This window comes from Helianthus annuus, chromosome 5 (assembly GCF_002127325.2).
Source record: "Helianthus annuus cultivar XRQ/B chromosome 5, HanXRQr2.0-SUNRISE, whole genome shotgun sequence".
Taxonomy (NCBI): Eukaryota; Viridiplantae; Streptophyta; class Magnoliopsida; order Asterales; family Asteraceae; genus Helianthus; species Helianthus annuus.
The window spans coordinates 159,138,297-159,151,754 of record NC_035437.2 but is presented as its reverse complement, the minus strand read 5'-3'; the positions used below and the strand labels follow the sequence as shown (position 1 = coordinate 159,151,754).

At 32.8% G+C, this 13,458-nt stretch overlaps 1 long non-coding RNA gene across 16 annotated transcripts; it reads left to right on the top strand.

Moving 5' to 3' along the window:
* The first annotated feature begins 7,318 nt into the window (after positions 1-7,318).
* Positions 7,319-13,458, top strand: LOC110941684. Of its 16 annotated transcripts, XR_002594322.2 has the most exons (13): positions 7,323-7,622; positions 7,812-7,939; positions 8,013-8,148; positions 8,339-8,468; positions 8,528-8,636; positions 8,866-8,907; positions 9,670-9,815; positions 10,013-10,123; positions 10,722-10,889; positions 11,073-11,225; positions 11,399-11,482; positions 12,802-12,954; positions 13,029-13,458. It is a non-coding gene; the product is annotated as an uncharacterized LOC110941684 (long non-coding RNA). The 16 variants fall into 16 exon arrangements; XR_004893442.1 differs by adding an exon at positions 9,402-9,612 and having other exon boundaries at positions 7,319-8,148; positions 9,684-9,780; XR_004893433.1 differs by having other exon boundaries at positions 7,322-7,622; positions 7,812-8,148.

Below are 13,458 nucleotides of genomic sequence, written 5' to 3'. Positions count from 1 at the left end.
TGTGCAAATACACTACATGTTGACCATATTTAAACCAACACTAAAGAATGACCAAAACATCCCACTGCATATACACACTACAAGCAACACCTGCAAATGACCAAAACTAACAAAATTTGACCAAACTCATCACTGACCATACATGTTGACACACAAAAAAATGACCAAAACTGGACCAAAGGCAGATGGTAATGCTGCAACATAACAGCTATTAACATTAAAGCCACTGAATGATCCCATAAGTTAGATGTTCACAAGATACATGATGCATCTAGTAGAAGTTGTTCAAAAGGGACACATCAAGATAGTTACAAAGTTAATACATACAAAAGCATGAACATCATAAACATATAAGATTCACTGATCAAACTGTGCAAAATAGCATATCTTCAGCAACTAAGCATCCTTTCCCTGCAGCCTTCCCCTGCATACCCTTTTTGAACCAGTTGATTGCTGAGACGGTTGGCTTGATTGTGTGGGATTCTGTGATGCTTGACTTGATCTAACCTTCTCTTTATCAAGTTTCTCTTGTATCCTAGGACAGACAACCCCATCAAAGGCAGCCATCTCAGAATGGTTTGTAGTTATCATTGTCATTATTGAAACCCTTATATCCTCTAACATATGGATAATGTGCTTTGCCCTAGACTGAACTATGGTACCATTAAAGGTCTAAGCCATGTTGTTGACTATCACACAACACTTGGTATCATTTTGAAGATAGCACCTCACAAAGCCTTTAGGATTTTGCTTCATAAATGCATCAACTGCTTCAGGATCCAGGTTGTTCATTTCCTTTATAGCTTCAAGAAAGTCAGCCTCATTATAAGATCTACATGCTTGCCAAAAAATCTCCTTGAACTCATCACCTTTGAATTTCTTGTGCCAGTTAGCATAAATATGTCTTGCACAGTTTCTGTGCTCAGCATTACCCCACACCAAAGCAACTGCATTCAGTATTCCCTGTTATGACAAACAAGACCAACCAATTATGCAAGTATAGTAATAATGGATTCTAATAATTGTAGTAAAGTATAACTGCTATACATACTTTCTGTTGGTCAGAAACAAAGGCCCAACCCTTTCCACCATCATGCACTTCTAGACATCTCCTCAGTTCCTCCATAAACTATTTCCAGCTATCGTTGTTTTCACCCTCAATTGCAGCCCAGGCTAGAGGATACATTTGGTCATTTGCATCTCTTCCTATAGCAGCCAACGACATACCCCCTAGAAAAGTTTTAAGGAAACAACCGTCCAGGCATAAAAACTTCATACAACCTGCCAAGAACCCCTTTTTCAATGCATCAAAACACACAAATATCCTAAAAAAGTCTCTAATTCTGAGTCTGGATCCTGGTTAAGAAATCCTGGTGGGGCAGTTAACATTTCAAAGGTTGAAGTAGGGTTTGCTACCCTTAAATATGACCTAAGCTTGCTGTAATGTTCCCTCATTGAACCATGAAGCTTATTATGTGCAGAAGTTTTAGCCTTATATGCCAACCATTTACCAATCAACACCTTGTACTTCTCTTTAACTGCCAATTGGATCTGTTTAGCTGACCACTGAGGATTGGACTTGAAAACTTGCAGGAACTCATTTGCTATAAAGTGAGCAATCAATTGCCTGTTTTTAACATATTCCTTTGGTAGTTATGCTTATCGTTTACCATTTTAACCATGTAACAACCCTTGCCCTCATGAAATGAACAGAACAGTTTGAATGGGCACCCAGTCACACAACTGACACCTAATCTACCACCTCTCTTCTTGTTACTAATAGAAATGACCAAGTTTCTACCATTTGACACAACATACCTTCTCACAGCATCTTTGAAGGCATCCGTAGTAGGGAACCTTATCCCAACTACCCATTTAAAAGTACTCCAATTTGTCGGCTCATTAACAACAGGAACATTTTTTCTATGCTTCTTACCTCTTATGTCATCTTCTTCACTTTCTCCTGGTGTTGGAACATCAGCATTGGAATCTTCATAACTAATGTATGTTTCTACATGAGAACACTCTGCATCATTCAACTTACCTGCTACATCATCATTTTGTTTTAAACATTCAGCAACCAGCTTCTGTTTGGACACAACTTTTTCTTTATTCGCCTTTTTTATTGCAGCAATTGACCCTAACCACTCTTCATCATCTTTGTCAGTCCCATCATCAACCAAATCAGGTTCATAGTTCACATCATCAGAATCAGAATCTTCTGACCTTCCCTCTTCATCCAAACTTTCCTCAGCTGTTACACCATGTGTTGAAGCAGGTGGTTCTGTTTCAATTGGTTCAAGTGTTACAGGAGGTTCAGCAAACCTAACACTCTTGCTTGGTGATGCAATTGGAGATGCAACTGGAGATCCAAGTCTGCTTGCAGTAGACTTCCTATAAGCACTTATAGGTTTACTAGGCCTCATGCTTAACCTAGAAGAACTAGGCTTTATAATGGGCTGGTTATTGGGCTGGGCCTCAGAATTAGTGGGCTGGCTACTGGACTGTGCCTGATGACTTGTTATTGGCCCCATTTGAACATAAACATCAACTATTTCATCATCCGTTACAAACAATGCCATGTCCATGACATCTTTGTCACTAGCTAACTTGCTCAATCTACCATACTCCATTGCATAAAGATGAAAATCCTTGGAATCGTATGAACCATACTCCATTGCATAGTCTACTAGCTCAAAAAACGACAACTTGTCGATATCTAAGCTTAAAAGTATGGATTTACCACCAACATACCTCATATTCGGAGTTGCAACTTCGAGTGTCTCACCAGTCCATATGTTGATCTTGATGATTTCTGCCATTGATGATGATCACTTCTTCGTTTGTTTGATCGATAGTGAGAGAGATTAGGGTTTGTTCTTCGTAGCGAGAGAGAGAGAGAGGATGAAATTAGGGCTTGAATTTTATGTGGTCTGAATGATAGTGAGAGTAGGGAAGTGTTTTAAGTATTGATTATAGATATTATTTAGATAGTGTTAATTAATTGTAAATGCCACATTATTAATTTCAGGCCCACATAATCAGTCAACTTGCCATGTAATCATCTCAGTTAAATTTTTTTGCCACGTCATCAAAGTTATAACAGTGTTAGCAAAGGTCCAATGTTTTACAAAATGTCAAAAGGTGGGACTGCCAGTGGTTATTTTTGAAGTTGGGTCCGTTGCCGGCCAACTAGTGAAAGTTGGGATTATTAAATTCCATTATTCCTAAAAAAATACATAAATGATTTATAAATAGGGTTATAAAATTTGACTAAATTAATCATTACAATATTTTTCACAAAATAATATGATTTGTCATCTAAAATAATATTTTTGTTGTCATGTTGATATCCAAATATTATTTGTTTGATGTAGTGTCATATATTAATTAATATTTATTGTTATACCTAATAAATAAAAATAATTGTGGACATGTGTTATGATTCTAGATCTTATCACTATATTTTTTCTGGCTCTTTCTTTTTCTGCCTCTTTCTTCTATTAAAAATGATATTAAATAATATTACTATTAAAATAATATATTATAGATATTTAATATAAAGTTAACTAGTTTTTTACTAACGCCGTGTTGCGGCGAACGTCTTTTGTTGTCTAGTCTGTGTTTACATGTGTTTTGAAATCACTACAAGCGCGTTGCGCACGGAAACCCTTCACAAGAATAAAAAGAAAATATAGGAAAAAACACTAAAAGATAACCAAAAGAAAATCAACAAAAAAAGTTGTATGGTAATAATGTTGTTCATATGAAACCTGTGGTCAGAGATGAGCAAATGATACTGGGTACCGGTACCGAATTTCCTGAACCGAAAGACCTTAAGTACCAATTCGGTACGACTTTTTGCGTTCCTGATATCGGTTTGCTACCGTTTTTTACCTTCATATACCGGTACCGTAACTGGTATTTTCGGTACCAGTACCGATTAAATATTGGTTAGCACCGAGCTCATCTCTACCACTGACACTAAAAAAAAATCATTAAAAGTTGAAGAAAATCAACAAATAAAAAAAATTGCACGATACCGTTGTTGTTCGTACGACACCCGTGATCAGGGATGAGCAAATGGTACCGGGTAGCAGTACCGAATTTTCCGAACTAAAAAATTTTCAAAATCAATTCGATTTCGACTTTTGGTGTTTTCTGTACCAGGCTGGTGTCGGTTTTTACCTTCATGTACCGATAACCGTATTGGTATTTTCGATACCAAGACCAGTTGACATAAATTTATCTAACTTAAAAAGTAAAGAAGATAATAGAAATAATTAAAACACTATATTTATTATTATAACATTTTCTACTTATTGTTCAAAACATTACCTTTAAATATACTTATATTATTATTATTATTATTATTATTATTATTATTATTATTATTATTATTATTATTATTACTACTACTGTTCAAAACATTACCTTTTTAATATATAGATGTTTTCTGTACCAGGCTGGTGTCGGTTTTTACCTTCATGTACCGATAACCGTATTGGTATTTTCGATACCAAGACCAGTTGACATAAATTTATCTAACTTAAAAAGTAAAGAAGATAATAGAAATAATTAAAACACTATATTTATTATTATAACATTTTCTACTTATTGTTCAAAACATTACCTTTAAATATACTTATATTATTATTATTATTATTATTATTATTATTATTATTATTATTATTATTATTATTATTACTACTGTTCAAAACATTACCTTTTTAATATATAGAAGAATTGTGAATACTTATATTTTAATTATGTATAGTAATTATATCGTTAAACAATTGAATTTATATGAAATTAAGTATGGATATTTATAGTTTCTAACTTTACTTATCAATTTGGAAAAATAATTTATATTCTGGATAATTTTATTCAAATAATAAAAAATGAGGTTATTGGATTTTAATAATCATAAGTGAAACCTATGGGCTGATAAAAATCTCAACTTTAAAAATTATCTCCAACGATCATAACTTGTAAAAAATTGGCCCCCATTGATCCTTTTTTAACATATAAGAATTTGACCTCCTCAATAGATTCAAGTGCATCCGTAGACTCTTTAATTGATTTAAGTGTAACTATGTTAGAAAAAAGATCAATAGGGGCCAAATTCTTAGAAGTTGAGATCGTTAGAGGGAATTTTTAAAGTTGGGATTATCAGCCAACATGTGAAACTTAGGATTATTAAAATCTAATAACTAAAAAATGCAATATGTTATATAATAAAAACTAGGCAGTTTTAAAAGAAATTTAAAGTTTTAGTTCTTAATTGTTTATATGTATTTATATATTTAATGTAATTTAAGTTAATTTTACCATGTTAAAATGATATTTAGAGGTCTATTAACACTTTAATTAAATCAACCTTTATCAGTTATATAAAAAGATTAGGAATATTGGATTTTAATAATTCCAACTATTTGTCGTTGACCGCCAACAGTACCAACTTAAAAAATAACCACTAATAGTCCGAACTATTGACATATTGGCCACCAATGGACCTTGAATAATAAAACCCTAACGTCGTTAATATCCGGTAGCCGGAAAACCGTTTTGGCCAGAAAAAGGTTTCTAAAGGTCCGATCTAAGGTTACAAAGAGGTTTGAGATGAAGATGTTAAGTTTTCCAACCAAAAAATTAAGTTTCCCGGCTAAAATAAGTTTTCGGGCGAAAAAAGGGAGTTTTCTGACGACTTCAATAATTGGGGCTTTTACTAGAAAAGAGTTCTTAAAGGTCCGTAATAAGGCTACAAAGAGGTTTGGGACGAAAATGTTGAGTTTTCCGGCCAAAAACGTTTTTCCGACGAGCAGAGACTAACGACGTTAGGGTTCTGTTAATCAGGGTCTATTGAATGCCAATATGTTAATAGTTGGAACTGCAAGTGGTTATTTTTGAAGTTGGGACTGTTGTTTGCCAACAACGAATAATTGGGATTATTAAAATCCAATATTCCAAAAAAATTAATACCAAATTTACTTAACAGAATTTATAACTATCACGTTAAAATTTATTTTTTAAAACATATCTTGACGACTGTATGTGTTAATAGATTACATTAAATTTTATTCAACCTATGTAATACATGAGTTTATTCAACTAGTGGATCACACGGATTTTTACAAACATGTATTTTTTTATTACTAAATATACAAAATCATATTTATTCAACATTTGGAATAAACCATATTCTAACCTAATATACATAACTAATAATAACATGTTGTATCATTTGTTACAATTCAATGGTCCAAAACTACTTTTTTTTTCTTTTTCCTTTTTTATTCACTCATTCGTGTTCCGTTTCTTAATTGAAAAATAATAATTTCAATCTTATCTTTTGTCAAAATATCGTTTTATTATTTATAAATTTTATTAACTATTTAATATTTCTTTTATTCAACCCGTATAATAAACGAGTTTCTAAACTAATATTATGTATATTTCAATGAAATAATTGATTTTAATAATCTCAACTATTAGCCATTGGCGACAACGGTCTCAACTTTAAAAATAACCAGTGATGATCCTACCTTTTCACATATTATATACAATGGACTTTTACTAACAAAACCTTAATTTTCTTTCTATTAGCAAAGGTCCATTGGTTTACAATATGTGAAAATATGGGACTACCACTGGTTATTTTTAAAGTTGGAACCGTTGCCGTCCAACAACTAATAGTTGGGATTCTTAAAATCCATTATTTTTATTTGAATTTGGTTTCCATGAATAGTAACCATGTCTATAGTTTTTTGGCATGTGTTGTTACAATTTAAAGGGTTATTGGATTCTATCACTCTCAATTATTGGGTTTTGGCTGCTGCCACTCTCAACTATCACTTTTGACTCTATCACTCCAAACTTAATACTTTGTGTGTTTGTGTTACTCCGTAGGTGAACATTTCTTGGTGTTTGACGTGTGTTATTAGTGATATTAGGCTAACACTTTATGAATTACTAATAACTACGGGTGAATCTGTTCCTAAAAAACAAAAGGGGAGCGAAAAACCACTCGACTGAAGTGACACAACACATAAAATTAAGTTGAGAGTGGTGAGAGTCAAAATAATAACTGGAGTGACATTGGCTAATATCCAATAATTAGAAATGATAAAATCCAATAAACCCAATCTATACAACCTAATAAAAGCCTTAATTAGGGGACACATGTCACCCTCCTAGGGTCTCTAAATCTCATTTTTCCCGCCAAAATGTTCATTCTCCTCATTCCCTTGAATAACCCGACACGGGATCCAGCAACGAATTCGGGTCCTCAATCTTCGGTCCATATTTCCCTTCACTTCTCATATCTTTCAGCTTATTAACCACGCTTCCACCTCCCTCATATTCTGCCTCCATGAAGAAACCCTAGCCGCCTCCCTACGAAGGAACACCACGAAAAAAAACTAAATCAAGTTATTCATCTTCTTTTTATATAATTCAGTTCTAGATGCAAATGAATCAAGTTTTTGTTTTTTTTTTCATCTGTCTTTTGCTCATTCAAGCTCACAATTGGGGGAAGAAATTTTAGGGTTTGTTAAAGGAGATGGTCAGAACTCAGAACGACGGCAATGGATTGGAATTCAGGGTTCTTCGATCTCATCTCGGTAAGAAATTCTACGGTTTCGATCGAAATAACGTTGGGTAAGGAATTCTTTGGATAAAATTAAGGTCAACTTCTCTCTAAAATTAAGTTTAATTTTGTTAATTATTGCGATTTTAGAGCCAATTCAATCTGGAAGCATGTTGTTATGAACGCCACTGCGTTTTGACATTGTTAATGTTTTATTGATTAGGTTAATTTTGGTTTTTCTTGTGAGTTTCGGCGAGACTAAGGTTTCAGATCCACGATTTAGGTTATCAGATCTACGATTATGGATTTTAGAAACAAAAATCGTTCTAGGGTTACGATTTTTATTTAAAGGTAGCAGTTATCTAATTCATGTTAGCTCTTTCCCCATCATATTTACACTAATTTCTAATTTCTATACATATAGTATGTCTATGTATTCGGTCTAGGGCCTTTATAAACTACATTGGTGAAAATGGAAATTGGCTCTGGCAAAGATGATTGCTATACAAGCCGGAAAAGGTATGGTGGATCATGCTACAAGAGGGGAAAGAAAAGTGAAGGTTGGTTGCAGATTATTTAAATTTTTATTTTTGAGAACTTTAATAGATTGCTTCTCACCCTGATTGCATAATTGCTTTTCTTTCGTCAGTTTAATGTGTTTACATAGCTGATATGCATATCTAGGGCTTTGCTTTATTTTAAATACAATATGTGAGAACGTAATTGATTTTATTGTTTATGTGATTCCAGGTCGCATCCGATGAAATCCTTCGTTTTTGGTGATTCAGTTTTGTTTACTGTCATTGAACATTGTTAGTTTGTTTATCAGTGGGTGAATCATCCTAAGATGTTAGATGCCGAATGCAAGAGGACATTTAAGGTACTTAATATTTTCATAAGTTTTAGTACTCTTTGTAAATTGCAATGATATTGTTTCAGGACACTGACTTTAAAGAATGGAAGCTGGTGATTCAATAAATAATCAAGTTGGACAAATATACAAGTGGAATGCGAAAGTATCTCATGGGGATTATAATGTTGTGTGAAGGTGGGTTTTGTAAGTTTGTTAATTGGTGTTTTATAGTCGAATTTATAGGTGCACGCCAAGTGTTTGATAAAATGTCTGTTTTAAATTTGAAGGTTCAACAAATTAGTAACTTAAAAGGTTCATGTATTGTTCTTGAATTTGATCATACTTTTTTTTTATTTTAAATATGTAGAATAAAAATGTGTACATGCAGGTTTTTTTCGACTCATGTGCTCTAATCTTTTTGTAGGGTGTTTGAAGTTACTGTCATGATAGAAAGCTCTTCCTTCAGGTGAGAAGTCAACTGCAGTTTTATTTATTGTTTAGGTGATACTATTTCTATTATTTAAATCTGGACATAAAACAATTTTCTACTAATGGCGAAATAATTGGACGCCTTGACATACAGAGCTACTTGAAAATTTTATTTTATATACGTGAAAATAGTTTAAAAGCAATTAAATATCATATATACTTATAGTGTTGGGAATTACTGAATCCGAGTCCGTCCACGGTTCAGGGAACATGGGATGGCTAAATAAAGCGATTTGACCTGTGTCATTTTAAGCCAAAAAGTTAACAAGTAGGTTATTTTTGATGAATATTTGAAAGTTGAAACTGGTCTTTTTTATATAGGTCAAAACGGGTTATAACCCAACTAATATTCATCCCCCTCACTTACACAAAACCTAACACTTTGGCGATTTAAATTTCTGATTTTGGCCGATTAGATTATTAAAAACTTTGAATATATGATGACGGTGTTGTTGGATGATATGGTTCTAGCTGAAGTGGTATGGTTACGGATCCTCAAGGAGCTTAAACTGTACCTTGATCCGAATCTTGATTCAGTGCTCATAGTGCCCGGGATTGCTAAATAACATTTAAATGCTAAAGATGGTGAAACAGGGAAAGAAGAGCGAGTTTGGGTTCGGATTTGGGTAGTTAATTGTGAATTTTAGAGATAAACTTTGGTGTAAATTTGATCCTGAATCGGGTAGGTTTTTTTTTTCGAGAATTATTGAGTAATTAAGCTATTTTGATTTTTGATTAGGTCTTTTGAATTAGGGTGGACGCATTGCTAGCCAGACCCGAGGTCCATGGGGTATGGTTGTCGGTCTCTTTTAAGAACATAACCAGTTTGGGTCGTGCCTGTTTGGACCTGGTATACCACACGCCCCGCCACACCTTTTTTGTTAGGTATAATGTTAACATATGTTGGTTTTGCACGGTTTTGTAAACATTGTTTGAAAATAGTTGAAAGCTAATTTGTTTTTTGTTATCCAACAGAGTTTTGAGCTGCTTTTACATCAGCTTATATGTTTAGATATTTGTGCCGATGATACTAAGCTTTGAAAAGTAACTTTAGAATCCAGAATAATTGTCCCTATTTGCAGGCTGTGATGAGTGGCGTTAGACTGTAGCTGTCCGTACATGTTGTTGACGCGCCATTTCTCTCTTTCATTGCCATTATGGATGGTTTCCCTCTTTCTGGCAGTTTTTATATGGTATCACTTATTATTCATCTTTCCACGTGTTTATGTTCAAAGAAAGACGAGTTTTTGTGCCTATTGGCAAAAAAAAAAAGAGGTGTTTTTGTGAATAACTATGCATTCACATTCACAAGACATCATGTTAGTGTGCAGCCATAGTGTACAATTTGTCTTTCTTTATATGTCTACATATCAGGCCTACGTTGCTATGGCTTTGAAAAGTGACTTTAGCATCCACAACAATTTTTAGGCTATAATTGATATTTTGTATGTCTTGGTTCATTGTTGGGTTTGAAAACTAAAAAGGCTTAGATTTGTACGCGTTTTAGTATGGTGGATGCGAAGGTCATGTCTGTTACACATGGACATTTTTTAATTTATGAAGCTTTTCTTTATAGATAGACTGTAACAAGTGAGTTGCTTCTAAAAAAACATTGTGTTGGGTCTTTTATCAAAGATGGTGTAGTTAGAATGGTAAAATAATTTTATTTAAATGCAATAGCTAAGTTTTTGTTGGCATTCAAATACACTACAAACAAATTGACTGTTGATTATTTACCCGTTGACCCGTTTCATTTCACCAGTTCTATTTTAGATGACATATGTTTTACAGTTTGTTGGCACTTTGGAACAAGAACAATGGAAAATAAGAATTTTTGAAGAAACAATATGAAGTTGATGTGAGAGTTGGCGGGAAACTAACGATGTTTCAGAAGATGGCTAAATATAGGATGAGGGTGCCAATACAATTGTGCATTGGTTGCAAGAAACCATGTTACAGGTGACTTTTATACGTTTATTATCCTAAATGTGTCTACTTTTCTAGACTTAACTTAATGTTGCAAAAAAAATTGGGTACGGGTCGGATTGGATAGACAGGTGGGGGGTTCAATGTATCTTAAAAATCTTATTTTAACTATAATATGGGTATGTTTGTTAATTTAAAGTTTTCAATCATAAACAGGTGGAGTGGATTGGTTACTTATCATATTACACGGTTCTCTATGTAGAGAAGAAAAAAGTAATGTATAAAGATGCACCACAAGATGTGTAGAGCATAGAAATCTACTATCTCAGATTATATGAAGATGTGATTGTGTTTGATCACGTGCAAAAGGTACTCAATAGCATAATTGCATACCCTTTTCAGTTTCATGAATCTTTATCATAATCATGATTCTTTAACGAGTTGAGATTTTTTCGTATTCATTTATTCGGTTCATGGTAATTTAATCTTTATGTAAGTAACGAAACTCTTTTTTCATTTCAATGATTTTAATGATCATGGAGTTAATGTGAACTGTCCCAACGCACAAAGAGAGCATATCCGGAGAATATTCATTTGCTTGGACGATTGGATAGACGAAGGCTCATGTAAGTTTCTAATACTATATCCACATAGCTTTTTAATATATATATATATATATATATATAGAATATTATATACTCCATAATAATAAAAGTAATCATATGTATCTGTGTGTATGAATTGAAGCTACTAAATGTAATTTAATAAAGGAGCCTATCCATTTTAGAAACAAATATGCATGACAGGCTTAAAATTAAAGTTTATCCTTGAGAATGGTAGAAAAGTGTTTAGAATATAATACCTAATGAGTAATGTCCCACTATCTTTAATGTTATAACTTTTTTATGAGTACTCAATTTTGAGTTGGTCAAATTTGGGTGATGATGTTAACTGGTTAGATTAAATGTGAATTCTTTAAATATTTAGAAATTATAATTAACATTTATATGTTAAATTTGAATAAAAACAAACCAGTTAACATATTCAAAGCAGTTTGACTTTCTACTAAAGTAAAAATAAAATGTTGATAAGTTTAGTCAAAACTATAAAGAAATTATTTTACTTCTTTAAGAAAACAAAGGTTTTTTTTTTTTTTTTTTTTTTTGTAATTTAGAGGATTAGTTTTGCCAAAGACGGGTAGTCTAGAATTTCGTAAACTCGAAGAAATTTTAGCAAGTTGCAATTTTATTAGTGTCATATTCCTGTATTATTAATATTGCAAAGAAAAAGAGAAATTCCCCATGAAAACCAATAGTTACTTATAGATATGAGTGCATCAAGCACTGTTAAAAGTAATATACACAATATTGGTAAGAGTATGGTTACTTATACATGTAGCGGGTTAAATGGGTTAAATAGTTTAAATTCGGTCTATTTAAATCTAAGAGTGCCACAAACTTGGTTTTAGAAAGCGAAAAGAGCACTGAGTTGCAAGATGCTCATATAATTTTTTATATGTCTCTCCACTACCCAAAAATAGCTATAAATAAACCAATATATAAGTTATTGATGTACAACCGAAAAAAGCCACTTTAATTGAAGTTACAGTGGTATGATATCTACATTTTCACAAAGTTTACTTTTTGAACCACAAATATGATCCTTTTATATTTATTGTTCGTAGGACTATTTTTTTTGGAATCATCCAAAGCCTTTAATCTATGCAATGGGATCCCATGGCAACAATATTCTATATGGATCTATTTTTGGGATTCTAGGCATTTGAAACTTCAGTTGCCACTTGCCACTTGATACTATCTTCTTTTCAGTTCTTTGAAGTTTAAACTGATCTAAAAAAGTTTATGTTGTAAGATAATCAATTTTAGTATCTGTCAATTTAGAAAAACCAATTTTCTAAAACATATTTTATTCATGTTCTTGGTAGGTTATCGACAAAGTTTTGTTACCCCTTAATGGCAAATTGAGCCAAATGGCCTTTCGTGTGACAACCATCGATGTCTCAGCTGTGGACTTGACCACGAGAATGAAAGGCGTCTACTTATGAGTAGGACAAGGCTGCCACTAGCAACTTTTGAAGGTTTGTAAAAAGCAAATGATCAATTTATCTTTTCTTTATTATATAAGATTTAATGTTGAGATGATTTGATGAAGGTTATACGAAGCGAAGGGATTGGATGATTATACTTTCATGGTTGGATTCTTATAACAGGCTATACGAAGCGAAGGGATTGGAGGATTATACATTGGCCTTAGGAGAGACCCTGGCTTTATACATTTCATGATTCTAAATCTGTATATAGTGAGTATCATAAACTCTATATCTACTAAGAATGTGCCTCACAGTTTTGTGTTTGTGACTCATGCGCCTCATAGCAATATGTTCTAGAGTTGTATGTACGACATTCAGTGGGTTTGAAGTTATAATGGTTCTAAGGTTGTATATCCTACATCAATTGGGTATAAAATGATTAAAGGTTGTATATAGTACATCAAATTGGTCTTTGTAAGTTTCTCTTTATCATATTGTAGAAAATGGAGTATTTTATTCTTTTGCAGAAATTAAATATTTATTAACATGTCA